This window comes from Neophocaena asiaeorientalis, unplaced genomic scaffold (assembly GCF_003031525.2).
Source record: "Neophocaena asiaeorientalis asiaeorientalis breed wild unplaced genomic scaffold, Neophocaena_asiaeorientalis_V1.1 scaffold615, whole genome shotgun sequence".
NCBI classification, from domain to species: Eukaryota; Metazoa; Chordata; class Mammalia; order Artiodactyla; family Phocoenidae; genus Neophocaena; species Neophocaena asiaeorientalis.
Window position 1 is genome coordinate 7,099 of NW_020173652.1, and position 22,274 is coordinate 29,372.

The following is a 22,274-nucleotide window of genomic DNA, read 5'->3' on the forward strand; positions in this document are numbered from 1 at the left end:
AGAACCGGGAATCTCGCCAAGAGCGCTGGAGGGTGTCCCAGCTTCAAGTTCAGTACCCTCGCTTGGTGCCCCTGAGCGGCGGGCGTCCCGGGCCTGTCCCTTCCCCCGCACTGCCGTCTCGGAGTGCAGAGTTGCCAGGAACATTCCGCGTCGCGGGGGGAGAGGATTTGGAGGAGGTGGGCTGTCGCCCCAAGCTTGTGCCAAGGAGGGAGTGGCATTCGTGTGACTTTCTTCACCCCGCCCCCGGGAATGTGTCCGTCTTCTGGTACATTGTGCTCATGGACGTTTTAACAAAGGCTATGACTGTTTTCTAGGCAGTGGCTGGTGATAGCGGGGGCGGGTCGGTGGAGGGGGGCGCACGAGGTCGCGGTGCGGCCCTGGGGAAATGGGGAGCGGGGGGGGCAGGCTTGGGGGGAGTGGAAGGAAGGGAACAACCCTCCTGGCTCAGCTTTTTCCTCCTTCCTGGTCCGCTGATTTTGATCAGTGGTAGAAACAACCTCGAGAAGGATGTGAGTGGAAATGAGTGTGTGTGTTCAGACTGGCTGCAGCCGTTGGTTTTGTAATTGTGCTGTTGATGTATTTTCTAAGTGTCCCTTAAGGAGAAAGGCGAAATTAATGGAATTTAAGAGGAAATACTTGAACGGAAGGTTGAAGAGGTGGAGTGCCAAAACTTAGAACTAAATTAATGCTTTGAGATAGTTATACTATAAATTAAGCCAAACTTTGAAGGATGTGGAGATGTGAAAGAGGAAGTGGAAGTTGGTTAGGGTGTGGTTGATTGTTTGGTATTGGGGATATAAAACACCAGGGCAGGGGCTTCCCTGGTGGCGCAGTGGTTGAGAGTCCGCCTGCCGATTCAGGGGACCAGTTCGTGCCCTGGTCCGGGAAGATTCCACATGCAGCGGAGGGGTTGGGCCCGTGAGCCATGGCCGCTGAGCCTGCGCGTCCGGAGCCTGTGCTCCGCAACGGGAGAGGCCGCAACAGTGAGAGGCCCGCGTACCGCAAAAACAAAAAAACCCACCAGGGCAAATACTGTAATTTTAGATAAGATTCTGAGGCTTTCATTTTCAAGCTTAGGATCTTTATGGAAAGGAGTATGTGTTCCCAAGCATAGATGTTGATATTTTTACTCATTTGTTTAACTTAATACAATAAAACAAACTGAACTTCTTCCTTCTCCACCCCTTTCCCTCGATTGTGAATCCTGTTTTATAAACATTTACTTTCAGATCTGAAGTGTGTTTAAAGGCTCAGTACCCCCTCCAACCCCCAAATCATGAAGTGAGCACGATTTCTTCTTGTGTTATTGTCATTTTATTCTTTACTGTTATTTTTTTTTTTTTTTTTTGCAGTACACGGGCCTCCCACCGTTGTGGCCTCTCCCGTTGCGGAGCACAGGCTCCGGACGCGCAGGCCCAGCGGCCATGGCTCACAGGCCCAGCCGCTCCGCGGCATGTGGGATCCTCCCGGACCGGGGCACGAACCCGCGTCCCCCGCATCGGCAGGCAGACTCCCAACCACTGCGCCACCAGGGAAGCCCTTTTACTGTTATTTTAAGTTAAATGCCACTAACATTACCAGATTTGGGGAGGGAGGTGCTAGGGATACTTCCCTTTTCCAGTGGCTAATGAACTCCTATTCATCCCTTCAGACTCGGCCCAATTCACCACTTGGAAAAATTGCCAGATCCATCAGAATGAATTAGTCACCCCCCTTTTTCTGCTAAACTGATACTACTGGCCTTATTTCTCTCTTGCTACTGGAACGTCAGTCTTCTGTGTTATCCCAGTACCTAGGGCTGCTGGGTAGGTACTAAGTGCCTAATGAATACACTTAGATGTTAATAAGTGCTGTTGGAAAGATAGTAATTTGTATCACATAAAGTTCATGGGGTAATGGAAGAAATTCAAAATGCTGAAATTATTTAGTATTTGAACAACATTATTTGGAATATGGATAAGAAACAAGTATGGAAATATGTTCCCATGTATTAGTCTGTGGATTATCCTTCTAAAAGAGGTGAAAAAGCTTTGCGGATATCGACAAAATAGACATCAGAAAAAGGCCAATTCTTTTAAAAGGTCAACTTCTGACACTGAAACAAGTGAAAAGTCAACATGAAAGGAAGATTAATCATTTGTAGAAAGACACAAATAGGTTGCTGCTGGAATTTAGGAAATTTGTAAGCGGATTAAGCTGGCCAGATGGTATCTTATGAAAGCTAATGTAACTAAAGAAGCTGTAACCTATTAGACCAATTAGAGAGACTAGTCAATTGCATTATACTCCTCCTAAAAGGTGATTTGAGTATTTGCCTAATGAGTCTCTTCACTTTAGAGTGCCCTCAATAGGCTTGTCCTATTTTCTACCAGCCACTTCTCTTCACTGCGCCAGCACCACTGGCCTTCTAGTCACCTCCGGCTCATAACAGGGATTATCTTCCTCTTGCCCCTCACCACTCAAGCTCATCACCCCTACACCTAGCTTTCGTCTGCTAGATGGATTTACCCATCGCAGAGAATACCGTGAGCAAATGTTTACTCAGCTTATAAGTGAAGAAAACTGATACTTTAGTTTTAAAAATGAGTCAGGATTGACTACTTGGTTACTCCAGGCTTCTGTGCCTGCAAAGCAGAAAACCTATTCTGGCTCTTAGTAAACTTGTAAGGTTTCTCCCCTCAATTTATCCCCTCTCCACCTGTATGTAAAAGCTCTTTTTCTTCATGTCACTTTTAAAATGTATATAATATTAACCACTGTTCCCCTCAAAACACTGCAAGTTAGTGTCTGGTTTTTGTCAGTAAAACTTGGGAATCAGAGAGAATGAGTAGCTGCCATAAAACATTTTCTAAAAAAGTTCTACATCCTCTGTGGTCTGTAGATTCACTGAAAAAACAAACAAAAAAAAATCCCAACTACTGTGATTAAGGCTTCCTACTTAAAACTTTCCTCACCTGGACTTCCTCCCTTATTTCTGGTTTTTCCTCTCATTCTTTGACCAGTCAACCTCAGTCACTTCCACTGAGTCTTCTTCTTAGGATTCTGTCCAAGACTCCTCCTTTCCCACTCTTTGCAGGAGACAATAATATGGTGGTCAAGGGCGTGAAATTTGGAGGCAAGATGTTAAAAATCTTTAAGTGTCAGTTTCCTCATCTGTAAACATGATAATTATAACACCTGATAAGTGAGATCAAGTGTATTAACAGCTTACCATAATATCTAGCACATACTAATTGCCCTAATAATGGTAGCTATCGTTATTCCTAATTTACATTTCTTATGACAAGTACTATAATTTCACTAGCAGTTAACTTCAAAATATGGATATATTGACATCAACTCTGTTGGAGCTTCAGTCCTGTGATTGTAGATTCCTCCCATATTTCTAAAACAGGTGGCTTAGCACAGTGGTTCCCAAACATCAGCATGCATAATAATCACAAGAATGCGTAGATTTCTGGGCCCCATCCCTGGAGTTTCTGATGTCTGGGATGGGGCCTGAGGAGTTTTCATTTCTTACAAGTTTCCAAATGATAGTGGTGCTGCTGACCCTTGGATCACATTGAGAGGCACTGATCTAGATGGATTAAGACAAATTGGCAGGGAGGAAGGGAGACCAAAAAAATAAAAGACCAAAAAGTTATCGAAGAGAGGAGCATACTTAAAAGCGGGTGGTATCAAATATCTTGTAAAGTTTGGAAAGGATAAAACTAAGAGAACACAGTTGGATTTGGTGACCAGGAGCCTTTTTGTTTGTTTTTCATGTGTGTCAGATACAGAGGGTTGATTTAATTATACTCCTCAGTTGGTGGAATATTATCATTATTATGACCAGAAAAAACATATGGCAGGTATTTGAGGTAATGGTTCTTAATCTGGGGTGTGCATTAGACTCTGTTAGGGAGTTGTTTTCACCAGCATACTTATGTTTAGTGCCCTTCCCCCCAATGCAAACTCATCAAGTCAGAATTTCAGTGTGTGGAACCTGGGCATGAAAAATTCCAGGAGATTTTCATGTACACCCTGGTTAAGAACCACTTCTTTGAACAATGATGGTCAGGAAGTAGAAGCAGTGAAAATAAACCAAGTTTTTGGTAAATTGTTGATGAAGTGAGAAGGGAAGAAAAAAACTGGAGTTTGAGAATTTTAAGGGATCAAGAAAACAGGAATGTGTAAGAAGAGGTAAAAAGCCTGCTGAGTGTTTGAAGGTGTAATGCTAAGGGGATATAATTGATGAAATAGAGAACTGGAGCCAGAGGGCAGGAGGGAATAGAATCGGGCACCAAGAGAATAGAGGGGAAAAGAATGAGTGAAGAAACATAAATCTAAAAGTAGAGAGGGGAGAAGTTGAAGGAACACTCCTTAAGGGAGGTTGTTTGCACACTACTGTTCAGTGGAACTTAAATAGTCCATGAACTCTATGGATTTTTCAAGGTTAGTAATGCTGGTAAATAAACTAGCCAGTTCAGCTACTCCAGCTGCCTCTAACGGTTACACAGTTGTGTTTTTTCACAACTTTTCTCATTTAGAAGAATTTTTTGAAATTAAGTCTAGACTTGCTGTGCTGTAATGCTGTTGCCCCAGCCCTTGCCATAAGATGACATATCGTAAGTATTTATATGATTATTATTCAACAAATGTTTGTGTGCCTCTCAGTTGCCAGGCATTGTTCTAAGAACTAAGGATACAGCAGTGAATAAAATATTTGTATTTTATTGGAAATTTCTGTCCTCAAGGAGCTCACATCCTATTTGAGGGAGGAAGATAATAAACAAAATAAATAAAATATAAGTGTGCATGTGTGTGCTCTGTGTGTGTGTGTGTGTGTATATACATATATACATACACGTATATGTATATATGTGTATGTATGTAAAGTTATAAAGTGTTGCATTCTTTGGAGAAATACAAAGTAGGGAAAGTGAATAGTGGAGCATCTATAGGTATTCACCAGTAGTTGAATAGAGTCTATTGGAGGGTGGTGATCAGGGAAGACTTTGCTGTCAGCAAAGACTTGTAAGAGATGAGAAAACCATTAATTTGGACGAAGAGCTTTCTGGGCACAGAGAACAGCAAGTATAGAGGTCCTGAGGTGGTACCTTTTTGAGACCTTTTTGCTAGGAATCACAAAACAGTCCTTGTGGTTAGAGTAGCATGAATGAGTGGGGATGAATAATAAGAAACAGGATCAGATAAGTAAGAAGGTGTGTTGGAGGGTGGGAAGAGCATGTAGGGCTATTCAGCTCCTTGTGAGAGGATACTGTAAGGTTATTGAGTGAGAAGGAAAGCCATGAAGCGTTTGAAGAGTGAAATGATGTGATCTGATTTATTTTTTGCAAGGATCAATCTGAGTGCTTTGTGGAGAATAGATTATAAGGGGAGCAAGAACAGAAGAGACCAATTTGAGGAGAGGTTGTGGTGGCTCGGACCAAGACAGTATAATGCTGGAGGTATGATAAGTGATCAGATTTCCTGCTCACTTATTGGAAGTGGAATTGGAAGGGGAATGTGACGAAGCATGAGAGTCAGGGATGACGCTGAGGATTTTTATCTGAACAACTAGAAGGATGGAGTAGCTATTTAGTGAGATATGGAAGATTGTTGGAGAAGAAAATTTGAGAGAAGGAAGACCAAGGATTCAGTACTAGGCATGCTGAGTCTGAGATGACTGTTTGATATCCAGGTGGAATTCAGGAGAGTGGCATGGGTGGACAGGAAGCTCTGGGAATGGAACAAATCATTACAAGGAAAGAGAAAGGGTTACTCCTTTGCTTTAAAAACATTAATGAACTGGTTTTTAGAGCATTTTAGGTTCACAGCAAAATTGAGCAGAAAATACAGAGTTCCCATATACCCACAAACACACACGAACTCTTCCACTATGAACATCCTGCAACATAGTGGTACCTTTGTTATAAGCAGTGAACCTGCACTGACACATCATTATCACCTAAAGTCCATAGTTTACATTAGAGTTCACTCTTGGTGTTGTACATTGTGTGGGTTTGGATAAATGTTTAATGACATGCATCTACCATTGTAACATCATACAGAATAGATTTGCTGCCCTAAAAATCCTCTGTGCTCTGCCTGTTGATCCCTGGCAACCCTGGTCTTCTTACTGTTTCCATAGATTTACCTTTTCTAGAGTGTCATATTGTTGGAATTCCACAGTATGTGAACTTTTTACATTGGCTTCTTTCATGTAGCAATATGCGTTACTTTCCTCCATGTCTTTTCATGGCTTGATAGCTCATTTCTTTTCAGTGCTGAATAATATTCAGTTGTCTGGATATATCACAATTTATCCATTAATTTACCGAAGGACATCTTGGTTGCTTCCCAGTTTTGGCAACTGTGAATAAAGCTGCTGTAAACATCTATGTGTAGGCTTTTTTGTGGACACAATTGCTGGATAATATGATAAGAGTATGTTTAACTTTGTAAGAAACTACCAGTTTGTATTCCAAAGTGGCTGTACCATTTTACATCTCCACCTACAATGGATGAGGATTCCTGTTGCTCCACATTTTCACTAGCATTTGGTTTTTTCAGTGTTTTGGATTTTGGTCATTCAAATAGGTGTGTAGTAATATCTCATTGCTTTAATTTGGAATTCACCAATGATATAAGGTATTAAACATTGTTTCATATGCTTACTTGGCATCTGTATATTTTCTTTTTCAGGCGTCCAGATCTTTTGCCCATTTTTAAAATTTCTTTATTTTTTGAACATCTTTATAGGAGTATAATTGCTTTACAATGGTGTGTTAGTTTCTGCTTTATAACAAAGTGAATCAGTTATACATATACATATGTTCCCATATCTCTTCACTCTGGTGTCTCGCTCCCTCCCACTCTCCCTATCCCACCCCTCTAGGTGGTCACAAAGCACCGAGCTGATCTCCCTGTGCTATGAGGCTGCTTCCCACTAGCTATCTATTTTAAGTTTGGTAGTGTATATATGATGTATTTTTTACAGTTCTTTTCCTGTAATTAGTATCTAGTCTCATAGCGTTGTGGTTGGAAAAGATACTTGATACAATTTCAGTTTTCTTAAATTTACCAAGGCTTGACTTGTGACCCAAGATATGATCTAGTCTGTATGTGTCTCTAGGCCTGAAGTGGGTCTCTTGTAGACAGCATATATATGGGTCTTTTTTTTGTATCCATTCAGCCAATCTGTGTCTTTTGGTAGGAGCATTTAGTCCGTTTACATTTAAAGTAATCATGGATATGTATGTTCCTATTCCCATTTTCTTAGTTGTTTTGCGTTCGTTATTGTAGGTCTTTTCCTTCTCTTGTGTATCCTGCCTAGAGAACTTCCGTTAGCATTTGTTGTACAGCTGGTTTGGTGTTGCTGAACTCTCTCAGCTTTTGCTTGTCTGCAAAGGTTTTAATTTCTGCATCAAATCTGAATGAGATCCTTGCTGGGTAGAGTAATCTTGGTTGCAGGTTTTTCTCCTTCATCACTTCAAATATGTCCTGCCAGTGCCTTCTGGCTTGCAGAGTTTCTGCTGAAAGATCAGCTGTTAACCTTATGGGGATTCCCTTGTGTGTTATTTGTTGTTTTTCCCTTGCTGCTTTTAATATGTTTTCTTTGTATTTCATTTTTGACAGTTTGATTAATATGTATCTTGGCGTATTTCGCCTTGGATTTATCCTGTATGGGACTCTGTATGGGTCCACGCTTTCAGCCATGGCTCGCGCCCATCTCTGGAGCTCCTTTAAGCAGCACTCTTAATCCCCTCTCGTAGCGCACCAGGAAACAAAGAGGTAAGAAAAGGTTTCTTGCCTCTTCGTCAGCTCCAGACTTCTCCCGGACTCCCTCCCTGCTAGCTGTGGTGCACTAACCCCTTCAGGCTGTGTTGACGCCGCCAACCCCAGTCTTCTCGCTGCTATCGAACTGAAGCCCGAGCCTCAGCTCCCAGCCCACCCCCCGTCCCGGAGGGTGAGCAGACAAGCCTCTTGGGCTGGTGAGTGCCCGTCGGCGCAGATCCTCTGTGCAGGAATCTCTCCACCCTTTGCCCTCCGCACACCTGTTGCTGTGCTCTCCTCCGTGGCTCTGGCTCCGAAGCTTCCCTCTCTGCCACCCGCAGTCTCCGCCCGCGAAGGGGCTTCCTAGTGTGTGGAAACCTTTCCTCCTTCACAGCTCCCTCCCACTGGTGCAGGTCCCGTCCCTATCCTTTTGTCTCTGTTTGTTTTTTCTTTTGCCCTACCCAGGTACGTGGGGACTTTCTTGCCATTTGGGAGGTCTGAGGTCTTCTGCCAGCGTTCAGTAGGTGTTCTGTAGGAATTGTTCCACGTGTAGATGTATTTTTGGTGTATCTGTGGGGAGGAAGGTGATCTCCGCATCTTACTCTTCCGCCATCTTGCCCTCGTCCTCCAGGAAACACAAGCTTTAAATGATACATTAAACAAGATGGACTTAATTGATATTTTTAGGACATTCCATCCAAGAACAGCAGAATACACATTTTTCTCAAGTGCTCATGGGACATTCTCCAGGATAGGTTATATCTTGGGTCATAAATTAAGCCTTGATAAATTTAAGAAAATTGAAATTGTATCAAGTATCTTTTCAGACCACAACGCTATGAGACTAGATATCAGTTACACGAACAGATCTGTAAAAAATACAAACACATGGAGGCTAAGCAATACACTACTTAATAATGAAGCGATCACTGAAGAAGTCAGTGAGGAAATCAAAAAATACCTAGAAACAAATGACAATGGACACATGACGACCCAAAACCTATGGAATGCAGCAAAAGCAGTTTTAAGAGGGAAGTTTATAGCAATACAATCCTACCTTAAGAAGCAGGAAATATCTCAAATAAATAACCTTATCTTGCACCTAAAGCAATTAGAGAAAGAAGAACAAAAAACCCCCAAAGTTAGCAGAAGGAAAGAAATCATAAAGATCAGATCAGAAATAAATGAAAAAGAAATGAAGGAAACGATAGCAAAGATCAATAAAACTAAAAGCTGGTTCTTTGAGAAGATCAACAAAATTGATAAACCATTAGCCAGACTCATCAAGAAAAAAAGGGAGAAGACTCAAGTCAATAGAGTTAGAAATGAAAAAGGAGAAGTAACAACTGACACTGCAGAAATAAAAAAAATCATGAGAGATTACTACAAGCAACTCTATGCCAATAAAATGGACAACCTGGAAGAAATGGATAAATTCTTAGAAATGCACAACCTGCCAAGACCGAATCGGGAAGAAATGGAAAATATGAACAGAGCAGTCAGAAGCACTGAAATTGCAACTGTGATTAAAAAACTTCCAACAAACTAAAGCCTAGGGCCAGATGGCTTCACAGGCGAATTCTATCAAACATTTAGAGAAGAGCTAACACGTATCCTTCTCAAACTCTTCCAAAATCTAGCAGAGGGAGGAACACTCCCAAACTCATTCTACAAGGCCACCATCACCCTGATAATAAAACCAGACAAGGATGTCACAAAGAAAGAAAACTACAGGCCTGTATCACTGATGAACATAGATGCAAAAATCCTCAACAAGATACTAGCAAACAGAATCCAGCAGCGCATTAAAAAGATCATACACCACGATCAAGTGGGGTTTATTCCAGGAATGCAAGGATTCTTCAGTATATGCAAATCAATCAATGTGATACACCATATTAACAAATTGAAGGAGAAAAACCATTTGATCATCTCAATGGATGCAGAGAAAGCTTTTTACAAAATTCAACACCCATTTATGATAAAACCCCTGCAGAAAGTAGGCATAGAGGGAACTTTCCTCAACATAATAAAGGCCATATATGACAAACCCTCAGCCAACATCATTCTCAGTGGTGAAATACTGAAACCATTTCCGCTAAGATCAGGAAGAAGATAAGGTTGCCCACTCTTCACCACTATTATTCAACATAGTTTTGGGAGTTTTAGCCACAGCAATCAGGGAAGAAAGAAATAAAAGGAATCCAAATCAGAAAACAAGAAGTTAATCTGTCACTGCCCATTTTTTAAATCAGTTTGTTAATTTTCATATTGAGTTTTAAGAGTTTTTTGGTATTTTTTTGATAACACTCCTTTTTCAGATATCTATTTAACAAGTATTTCCTCTCAGACTGTGGCTTGTCTTCTCATCCTTTAAACATTGTCTTTCACAGAGCAGAAGTTTTTAATTTTAATGAAATCCAGCTTATCAGTTTATTTCTTCCACACATCATGCCTTTAGTGTTGTATCTCGAAGTCATTGCTATATCCAAGGCCAATCAGGTTTTCTCCTATGTTATCTTCCAGGGGTTTTGTTTTGTATTATACATTTGGTCTTTGATCATTTTGAGTTAAATTTTGTGAAGGGTGTAAAGTCTGCGTCTAGATTCTTTTTTTTTCTTTGTAGGTGGATGTTCAGTTGTTATAGCACCATTTGGTGAAAAGACTATCTTTGCCCCGTTATGTTGCCTTTGCTCCTTTGTTAACAATCAGTTGACTATATTTATTTGGGTCTTTTTTCTGGGCTCCCTGTTTTTTTCATTGATCTATTTGTGTGCTTTCTCAATACCACAGTCTCTTGATTACTGTACCTTTATTGTAATTCTGTAAATGGGGTTGAGTCAGTCTTTTGACTTCGTTCTGCTTCAGTATTGAGTTGACTCTTTTAGGTCTTTTGCTTCTCCATATAAATTTTGGAGTAAGTTTGTTGATATCCACAAAATAACTTGCTAGATTTTCACTGAGATTATGTTGAATCTGTTGATCAACTTGGGAAAAACTGACATTTTGACACTATTGAGTCTTTCTATCCATGAACATGGAATAATTCTCCATTTATTTAGTTCTTTGATATCTTTTGTCACAGTTATGAGGAATTTTCCTCATACAGATTTTGTACAAATTTTTTAGATTTATACATAAGTAATTCATTTTGGTGGGGGGAGTGCTAATGTAAAATGGTAATATATTTTTAATTTCAAATTCCACTTATTTATTGCTGGTATATAGGAAATTGATTAACTTGCATATTAATGTTGTATCTTGCAACATTTCTATCATTGCTTATTCCACGAGTTTTTTTGTTGTTGTTGTTGTTGATTCTTTTGGATTTTCTACATTGATAATAATGCCATCTGTGAACATTTGATTTCTTACTTACCAGTTTGTATAACTTGGAAAGGAGTGGTGAAAGGGCACATTATTTCTTTGTTCCTTATCTTAGTTGGAAAGCTTTGAGTGTCTCCTTATTAAGTATGATGTTAGCTGTATGTTGTTTGTAGATACCCTTAACACATTGAGGAAGTTCCCTTCTATTCTTAATTTTCTGAGAGTTCTTAATCATGAATAGGTGTTGGATTTTGTCAAGTCCTTTTTCTGCATCTACTGATAAGATCATGTTATTTTTCTTCTTTAGCCCATTGATGTGATGGATTACATTAATTGATCTTCAGATGTTGAATCAGCCTTGCATACATGGGATAAATCTCTCTTGGTTATGGTGTGTAATCTTTTTTATACATTGTTGCATTTGATTTGCTAATCTTTTCTTGAGGATTTTTGCATGTATGTTCATGAGAGGTACTAGTCTGTAGTTTTCTTTCCCTGTAATGTCTTTGGTTTTGGTATTAGGTTAATTCTGGCCTCATGAGTTAGGAAGTATTCCCTTGGTTTGGTTTCTGTCTTCTGGAAGAGATTGTAGAAAATTGGTATAATTTCTCCTTAGGGGGTTGATAGAATTCTCAAGTCAGCCCATCTGGGCCTGTTGCTTTCTGTTTTGGAAGGTTATTAATTTTTTTAATATATATTAATTTCTTTAATATATATAGGCCTATTCATGCTGTCTATTCTTGTCTAAGTTTTGGCAGATTGACTCTTTCAGGGAATTGGTTTGTTTAATCTAAGTTATAAAATTTGTGGGCATGGATTTGTTCATAATAATCTTTTATTAACCTTTTAATGTCTCCATGCAATCTGTTGTGATGTCTTTTATTTCATTTCTAATATTGTAATTCGTCTTTTTTTTTCTTAGCTTGGCTAGAAGTTTACCAATTTTAAAGATCTTTTCAAAGAATCAGGTTTAGGTTTTACTTTCTCTGTTGATTTCTTGTTTTCAATTTCACTGATATCTGCTCTAATTTTTATTATTTCTCTTCTTTTGCTTACTTTGAATTTAATTTGCTCTTTTCTGGCTTCTTAAGGTGGAACCTTAGATTGTTAATTTTAGATCTTTCTTCTTTTTTAATATATGCATTCAATGCTATAAATTTCCCTCTAAGCACTGCTTTCACTGCATTCCATAGTGTCTGGTAAGTTGCATTTTCTTTTTCATTTAGTTCAAAATATTTTAAAATTTATTTTGAGAGTTCTTCATTGACCCATGTGTTGTTTAGAAGTGAGTTGTTTAATCAGCATATATTTTGGGATTTTGCAGTTATCTTACGGTTAACTGATTTCTAGTGTAATTCCATTGTGGTCTGAGAGCAGACACTGTATGATTTCTATTCTTTTAAATTTGTTAAGGTTGTGTTTTATGTTCCAGAATGTGGTTTGTTTTGGTGCATATTCCATCAAGCTAGAGAAAATTGTGAACTCTGCTGTTGTTGGATGAAGTAGTCTTTAGATATCTATTATATCCAATTGATTGATGGTGCTGTAGGGATTGACTGTGTACTTACTGAATTTGTGCCTGCTGGATCTGTCCATTTCTGTTAGAGGAGTGTTAAAGTCTGCAACTATAATAGGGGATTCATCTACTTTTCCTTGCAGTTCTGTCAGGTTTTTTTTGCGGTACGCGGGCCTCTCACCGCTGTGGCCTCTCCCGTCGCGGAGCACAGGCTCCGGACGCGCAGGCCCAGCGGCCATGGCTCACGGGCCCAGCCGCTCCGCGGCATGCGGGGTCCTCCCGGACCGGGGCACGAACACGTGTCCCCTGCATCGGCAGGCAGACTGTCAACCACTGCGCCACCAGGGAAGCCCAGTTCTGTCAGGTTTTGCCAAATATATTTTAACACTTTGTTGTTATGTGCATGCACATTGAGGATTGTCATGTCTTCTTGGAGGATCGACCCCTTTATCATTATGTTATGGTATTATCCTATTATTGCTGAAAACTTTCCTTGCCCTGAAGTAGTTCTGTCTGAAATTGATACAGCTGCTTCTGCTTTCTTTTGATTAATTACTAGCATGGGGTATCTTTCTCTATGCCTTTACTTTTCATCTATATATGTCTTTATATTTAAAATGGGTTTCTGAATAATGCCATTTGCAGCAACGTGGATGGACCTAGAGATTGTCATACTGAGTGAAGTAAGTCAGAGAAAGAAACATCCTGTGATATCGCATATATGTGGAATCTAAAAAGAAATAATACACATGAACTTATTTACAAAACAGAAACAGACTCACAGACTTAGAGAAACAACGTATGGTTCCCCGGGGGGAAGAGTTGGGGGAAAGGTTAGTTAGGGAGTTTGGGATTGACAGGTACACACTGCTGTCTTTAAAATAGATAACCAACAAGGACCTTCTGTATAGCACAGGGAACTCTGCTTAGTGTTGCAGCCTGGATGGGAGGGGAGTTTGGGGGAGATATGTATGGCTGAGTCGCTTTGCTGTGCACCTCAAACTGTCACAACATTGTTAATCAGCTATACTCTAGTATAAAGTAAAAAGTTAAAAAAAATAATAAAATGAGTTTCTTGTAGACCAGCAGTCCCCAACCTTTTTGGTATCAGGGACCGGTTTCGTGGAAGGCAATTTTTCCACGGACGGGGTGGGAGGAGGATGACGGTTCAGGTGGTAATGCGAATGACGGGGAGCGAAAGATGCAGCTTCGCTCACTTGCCCACCACTCACCTCCTCCTGTGTGACCTGGTTCCTAGCAGGCCACAGACCTGTTCTGGTCTGCAGCCTGGGAGTTGGGGACTTCTGTTGTAGACAACATATATTTGGGTTTTGTTTTTTTCATCCTCTCTGACAATCTGTCTTTTTATTGGTATATTTAGATCATTGACATTTTAAAGGGATTATTGTTATAGTTGGATTAATAACTACCATATTTGTCACTGTTTTCTATTTGTTGCCCTTGTTCTTTGTTCCTGTTTTTGTCTTTCATACTTTTTCTGGCTTTTTGTGGTTTTAATTGAGCACTTTATATGATTCCATTTTCTATCATTTGTTAGCGTATCAATTATGCCTTTTTGAAAAAACTTTTAATGGTTTCCCTAGCATTGGCTAAATATACATTTCCAACTAATCCAATTCCTCTTTCAAATAATACTGTATCACTTCGTGGTAATACAAGTACCGTATAATAACAAAATATTCCAAATTCCTCCCTCCTATTCCTTGTATCATTGTTACCATTCATTTCACTTATACAAAAGCATATTACATATATAAGCATTCATAATTGAATACATTGTTGCTATTATTTTCAACAAATTGTTATCTTTTAGATCGTTTAAGAATAAGAAAAATAAAAGTTTTTATATTACCTTTAGTTATTCATTTTTTGATGGTCTTCCTTTCTTTATGTAGATCCTTGTTTCTGACCTATATTATTTCCCTTCTCTCTGAAGAACTTCTTTTAACATATCTTGTCAGGCAGATCTACTGGCTAAAAGTTTCCTCAGCTTTTGTTTGTCTGAGAAAGTCTTTATTTCTCCTTCCCTTTTGAAAGATAATTTCTCAGGGTACAGAATTCTGAATTGGTGGGTTTTTTTAATCTCAACACTGTAAATACTTCTCTTCACTCCCTTCTTCCTTGCTTCGTTTCTGAGGGAAGGTCAGATGTACAGTTAAGCCTTGCACAATGTGGGGGTTAATCCAAGTGAGTATAACTTACTGCCATCCCTCTGCATCTGCATCCTCTGCATCTGCAAAATCAACCAACCATGGGCCGTGTAGTACTTCAGTATTTACTATTGAAAAATATCTGCATATAAGTGAGCCCGGGCAGTTCAAACCCAGGTTATTCAAGGATCAACTTACCTTTGTTCCTCTATAGGTAAGTTTTTTTTGTCCCCCTTTGGCTTCTTTCCAGATTTTTTTTGTCTTTGATTTTCTGCAATTTGAATATAACATGCCTAGACATAGCTTTTTGTTTGTTTCTTTGTTTTTAAACTTTTTGTTTTTGGTTTAATTAATTAATTTGTTTATTTTTTGGCTGTGTTGGGTCTTCGTTGCTGCACATGGGCTTTCTCTAGTTGCAGCAAGTAGGGGCTACTCTTCGTTGTTGTGCGCGGGCTTATCATTGCGGTGGCTCCTTTTGTTGCGGAGCATGGGCTGTAGGCACGTGGCCTCAGCAGTTGTGGCTTGCAGGCTCTAGAGCACAGGCTCAGTAGCTGTGGCACACGGGCTTAGTTGCTCCGCGACATGTGGGATCTTCCTGGACCAGGGCTTGAACCCATGTACCTTGCATTGGCAGGCGGATTCTTAACCACTGTGCCACCAGGGAAGCCCTGTTTCTTTGTTTTGTTTTGTTTTGTTTTGTTTTGTTTTTAAGCATTTATCCTGCTTGTTGTTCTCTGAGCTTCCTGGATCTGTGGTTTGGTATCGGACACTTATTGGGGAAATTCTCACTCACTATTGCTTCAGATATTGCTTCTGTTCTTTTCTCTGTTTCCTCTTTCTGGTATTCTCATTACACATATATTACATCTTTTGTAGTTGTCTCAGAGTTCTTGGATATTCTTTTCAGTTCTGGTAAGTTTTTATTGTCATATTTTCAAGCTTAGAGATTCTTTACTCACCTGTGTCCATTCTACTAATGAGCCCATCAAAGGCATTCTTTATTTCAGTTACAGTGTTTTTGATTGGTAGCATTTCTTTTTGATACTTTCTTAGAATGTCCACCTCTCTGCTTACATTATCCATCTTTTCTTGCATGTTCTTTACTTTTTCCATTAAAGCCTATAGCATGTTATTCTTAGTATTTTAAAATTCTTGGTCTGATAATTCCAGCATTCCTGCCATACCTGACTCTGGTTTTGTTTTGATTTTTCTCCCTTTTCACGGGGTTTAGAAGACAACCTCTTGGTATTGCAATACCTTTCCTACAATGGCAAAGTGATTGGGTTATCCTGAAAACCTTGAAATAATATTGTCAGTGCAAGTTGACTTTTAGAGTCTCTTAAAGAAATGGCTTTATACGACGTTTGTCAAACTTTCATTTAGCATTTATTGAACACCTTTGCTGTGAAAGGGGTATGCTTTACCCTTTGGAAAGCAGAAACATAAATATTTCTCAAGAATGTTATTGAGCATAATGAAGTGAGAGTCGAATAAAGTTCCACAAGGCAGAGATAATTAGAGCTCTTAAAGATGCTCAGTGGTTGCTTTGCTTTCTCTATTATTGCATGGAAACAGCTGGTATACTTGTTTTCAAGCTCATTCACATACTTATGATGAAGTTTTGATAGCATTCATTATCTTCTTGAAAGTCTTGGCAGTTAAATGGGCCAGAATTTAAATAACAATTTGAGCTTCTTAGGTACGTTTTTTTCAGTGCCTCAGAATTTAAAATCTAGGATTTCTTTAGGAAAATGTATTCTCTTTTATATCCCTGCCTTGGAATAAGTTCCTTGCATTCTGTTTTTTCCCTTCTTTGTGTCTTAGAAGATATGTGTTATTTCCTGGAATCCTAGGTAACCAAACACCTCCTTTTTGAGTGACAAAACCTTGTTACTCAAAGCACTGTATGTTCTGTGTATGTGCTCCAGTCTGGCTCTAGAGAGCCTGTTCTTTGTGGTTTGGTTTCTAATGTTATGCGTTACCATTTTGTTAAAAAAAAAAAATCCATATGACTAACTTGCCACAGTAATCCTCTCTGACACGTTTGCTTCAGGGAGAAAGCTGGCAAAGTTAGAAACACATGCCTAGTTTAAAATTTGCTGTCACTGCAGAAAAAAAGTTAATGGAATATAGTCCTAGTTTTTTCCTCTGTGTTAGTATTACTCATGGGACCAGAATAATGATTTTGGAAAGAGTATATTTACTTTCCTGTGTAATTTTATCATACTTTCAGTATCTCACTCATATTTTCCCTAGGATTTGTCAAGAAAATATTATTATATAGAGGAGTAAAAATAAAATTCTTTCTTTAGGCTCATAAGCAGTCTGAAAATACAGATGTTTTATTTTGCATTAATATGAACTATACAAAATTTAGTGTTCCTTGTATTTTAAAGTTCCTTTAACTTAAAATGCAAATGGTAGATATTAATATTTATTATTAGCATCTTTTTATATTTCATTTTCTCAACTCTGAATGTTCACCTAGTTTACAAAATTGACCTTTGCAAAGTTTTCAATAGTCCATCCCCACTCTGTTGTCCTTGTTCAGGGTTCATTACTTCTTTCCTAACACTATAATCATATCCTTTTTACTGGTCTCCTCAGTCATTTCTTACCAGTGCTTAATGCAGATCTGCCCATCCACAGATACTGAAAGCCTCCAGCCTACAGGTACCACCCTTCACAGTGCTTCTAGAAAGCCCCACCAATGCCTAAAGTCTGACCTCTTTACTTTCTTAAAAGGTTGTATAGGGCTTCCCTGGTGGCGCAGTGGTTGAGAGTCCGCCTGCCAATGCAGGGGACACGGGTTCGTGCCCCAGTCCAGGAAGATCCCACATGCCGCGGAGCAGCTGGGCCCGTGAGCCATGGCCGCTGAGCCTGCGCGTCCGGAACCTGTGCTCCGCAGCTGGCTTCTGCTTTTTCTGTCTGATTCCTCATTTGCATTTCAGTTCTTAACTAATGAACTGGTGCTAGTTCTCTGCCAGAATCTCAGCCTCATTATCCAGGGATCAGAGCATCACTGTTGTCTTTGACTACTTGGTCTCTGCCTGGTTAGTGTTGGGAATCAGGATTCTGAACACCCCGCGACTCCTTGCCACTAGAGTGGGTGGCCTCTAGTGTACTTCATCGGGGCTGATAAGAGGAAGAAGATAATCAGGGCCTTCAGAAGACCAGGAAGGGCACTGGGGTAAATCCTGCTTAGAATGGGATTTTGTTTTTTCCTCTGGGACCCAAGCACACTCTTAGCAACCCTGTCCTTCATGGGAGTATAGTGAGTTCATTATTCAGAAGGTTGCCCACATTATTTTTTCTTCTCATCTCTCACGCAACTCCTGACCGCACAGATTATCTTCCTTAATAGTGATAATAACAGCAATGACAACCCCTCTGTGTTGTACCAGACATTTTACTTTTATTATTTTTGTTGCCTTGCAGGGGATATGACATTTACCCCCACTGTATACTGAGGACACTGCAGTTCAGAAAGGTTAAGAGCTCAAGGTCACTTTGGGGTATGTGGTAGAGCTGGAATTCCAGTCCAGCTCTCTGACACTAAAGCTTGGAGCTTTTTTCAGGAGGGCCCAGTGCATGAAGCATGCTATTGGGCTGCCTCTTTCCATTTTCAGCTTTATACAGTAAAACTCTTGTGTTCAGGAAGAGAAAATATATATTGAACACTTACTATGCATGCATTTCAAGCATCAAGCATTATGGTCTAGCAAGCATTAGGTGCTTAATGATTGTTGAATGAATTGATGGATGAATGAATGAGAGGATACCATGTAAATTTGTTAGAAAGGGCAATCTCTTTGTGCTTAACACAGTGGCAGGCATGCGGTAGGTGCTCAAAAATATTTGAATTAATGAGATTATTCAGATATTGTTGAATTAATGAGATTATCCAGTGCACCCTTCTATTAAAACATGATGATGAATATAAGTATTTGAGTGATAGATCTAGTCTTCTGGTGAAGAAAAGATGGGTTTTAATGGATGTTTTTTTCCTTTGTATCCCTCAAAGAGTAGTTGATATCCTATGATGAGCTCCACTTCCAGCAGAAGGCTTCATTTACCTACTTCATCTTACTCGACCTCTCACTTATTCACTCCTTAAAACTCCTTCCTTGACTTTGGCCCTTGCCCTTGGATAATGCCATTAATTCTCATAACCAGCTACATTCTGCACACTGACAATTCCCACAGCTATATCAGAATTTTTTAGGCAGAATTTTTCCTTGACGATCCAGAGTCATGTAAATGACTGTCTACCTTAAACTAAAATGTCATAGAACTTTCCCACCCTGCCCGCTACCCCGTGTATATATCTGCTGCTTCTCCTTTGTGTCTCGTATTGTTAAAGGGGAGGAAACTCTGTATTCAGGACAGAGACCTCTGGGTAAGAAGCAGCCTCAGTATAATCACGAATGTGACCACATGGGGTTCTCTTAGCCACTGCTTTGGAGAAATCAGTGTTGACCTAGATTTAAGACCCCCTAACTTAAGGGGCTAACAGTGGTCTACATCACCCCCTCCAAACAAGTTTTGTCTTTTGGTGCTTTTCTGTGCCACTGACCTTCTATTCCTCCTTGCTGATGCAAGCAGGGATGACAGGAGAGTGAGGCCTCTTTCTCATTACATTCCTTTCTCAAGCATGATGTGTGAGAGAATGTACTTTGATTATCACATCCACAGAACTCTCTCAAGGTTTGTGTAGATTTTTCCCCCATTGTCTGTTTCTTTCCTGGCTGGATAATAGACCATAAGTTGTTTTGTGAGTTATTTTTCCTGTTACTTGCAGTCCTCACAGCAGGCTTGCCCAGTGACACAGTGCAGTTAACTCTTACCTATTTCTCTGGGCCTATTCATGGTTTCCCTTTCTTGTGCTAGAGTCACTGGACTTCAGCTGATAGTGTTATGTTTTTTCCTGTTACTTTACTACAATGGCATGTGGTTTTGCTTCTCTTTTTTCCTTCATCACATTTGTGTCGGACCCATTTGTCTAAAACTGTATATGAAATGTCTTCAAACAGCCTTAATCAAGTCAGTCGCTGTCTGTGTATAATGTTGGCAAAGAAATCTTAAGCATTTCCTTCCTATATTTAGTCATATTAAAGAGAAATTTATAAGGAGTATTTTATTCTTTTTATTACAAAATGTTTACTATAAGATGACCAAAAGTTAATGCAAATCTAGCCTCCACTTTGGCATAGGTAAATCTTAGTTGCTATGTGACCATTTGCTGTCTGTCTGTCCATATCTGTATTTGAAGAAACGTAATTCAAACTCATTTTGTTGAAGTGAGAGAGTGGTAGTGTATATATGGACATATATACATTACCAAATGTAAGATAGATAGCTAGTGGGAAGCAGCCACATAGCACAGGGAGATCAGCTCGGTGCTTTGTGACCACCTAGAGGGGTGGGATAGGGAGGGTGGGAGGGAGGGAGACGCAAGAGGGAAGAGATATGGGGATATATGTATATGTATAATTGATTCACTTTGTTATAAAGCAGAAACTAACACACCATTGTAAAGCAATTATGCTCCAATAAAAATGTTAAAAAAAGGTAAATGTAGTGTTAGATTGTCTGGTGAAAGGTGAAAGTTGTTTGATGTTATTATCATTTTTATAGTATATGTTATTTCACTGTAAGATGAAAATTTGTCAGTAAGCGGTTGGGACACAAACATAATTAAATACCTTTGTTCTCTACATTTCTTAAAAGAATGAGAATATTAAATAATTTGTTGTTTCATGCAGTGTGTGATCACTGATCACAATCAATGTTTTTAAGCTACCTATAATGATTAAGTTCACTGTTCATTTTAAGGGTATATAACCGTAGTGTTCATTTTCTAAACTTACTAGAGAGAGAGCTCTCTTAGCAAAACTGTGCATCAGTGTTTGTTTTGATTTTGGTTCACCGCTTAGCATCTTGTCTGGTCTTTAATCAGCATAAAGCTTGTCTAATTCATTGGCTCAAAGAAAAAAAAAAAACCCAAACTCATTTTGTTGTAGGTTCCCCAGCTAGCCAGGACTAAGGCAGACTGTCTCAGAGAGCTCTGAGATGGGTTTGTTTATAGCCTAAGGTTCTCACACTGTCTGGTGTAGATATTGCTGATTATAGTGCGCTGGTTGTTTTAGAACCACAGCCTTTGATCTGACCTTATTCTTTTTGACCAGAAGTAGCAGCATTAATTCCACACCACAGAGTATTACAAGACCCTGAGAGTATCCTTCTGTAGGACCAAGAGTGAGTGGTTAAGGAAGTCATATAGCTGGTACACAGCTTCCTTCATTGTGCACTACACATATCTCCCACAAATAGGCCCCCTGCTTCAAGGGTGTTTGTATTTGGAGTGGTTAATTCCGTTAGCCTGTATGGGTAGGTGACAGAAGATATTCTGTTAAAAACTTCACACGTACTGTCCTCCTCCATGACTTTCTTTCAGTTAATTCAGGGCCCAGCTGAAATGCTCAGTATCACTTCTTAGTGAGTGCTTCAGAATTCTTGGCATTGAATATCACTGTAGTAAAAGCACATAAAATCAACATATTGTGGAAAAGCTTCTCTGTGCAGCACCCTGCCCACCTTGCACGTCTTCATTCAGGCCACGTGGGCAATGCTTCACCACAGTCTGACTCAAGTCTTGGCGAAATGCCCTGTGGTTCCTCCCGGAGCAAGGGGAGATAAGCGGCTTGGTGAGGAGCTGTTACTAGGTGGTTTCTCCTAACGTACCTGTGGGAAACTGTCATAAGTCCATTTCTCATCCATCTCCTCGTTCAGCTGAGTGCAGGGGTCTCCACCTTGTACCTTGTACCCTTGAGGTGTCTCTGTAAGTCTGTAAAACTGCTTGGATTTAGTTTAGAGGTGGCTCCTTGACAGCAGCATGACACATTGCTTGAACATCTGGCCCTTCCTGTTTGATGTCAGCATGTGGGATTAAGGGCTTGGTACACTGACACCGTGCTGATTTTGCTTTTGCTGTGTGTTTGAGTAATAAATTGTCTGAATCCATTTGAGCGCATTGTCTCCTTACCAGACTAACCTGTGGAAGTGTGGCAAGCCAACCTAATAGCTGTACTAGTAATACTTGTGGCCCTGTGAGCCATTGAGTTGCTGCTTTGGGAATGTTTGACTGTGTGACACAGTGGGGCAGTGGGGTTCTCACTGGCCAAACACTCAGCTCCTATATGTACCATGGGTTACCCTTTGAGCCTTTGTACTCATCTCTGGGCAGAGTGAGGCCCCTATTGGAATTACCCTTTTCTCACATTGCCAGGCCAACAAAAATACTAAAATCTGCTCATCAGAAAGTCTTTTTATACAACTGGAAGGACCACACAAATTCTAAAGCTGACCCCTAACACCTGCCTCCCGCCTCCCTCCCTCCCCCCGCCCCCAGCCTCTACATCTCTCTAAGTGTGGTAGGAAACAGAGAATAATCACAGTGTTTGGGCCTACTCAGAATGGTGTACTTTATTTTTTAATTTTTT

The 22,274-nt window shown here is 39.9% G+C and overlaps 1 protein-coding gene across 1 annotated transcript in view; it reads left to right on the forward strand.

Annotated features, from left to right (window-relative positions):
- Nucleotides 1-22,274, forward strand: part of PRRG1 (proline rich and Gla domain 1) — a 124,974-nt gene that overhangs the window by 305 nt on the left and 102,395 nt on the right. The window lies entirely within an intron of this gene.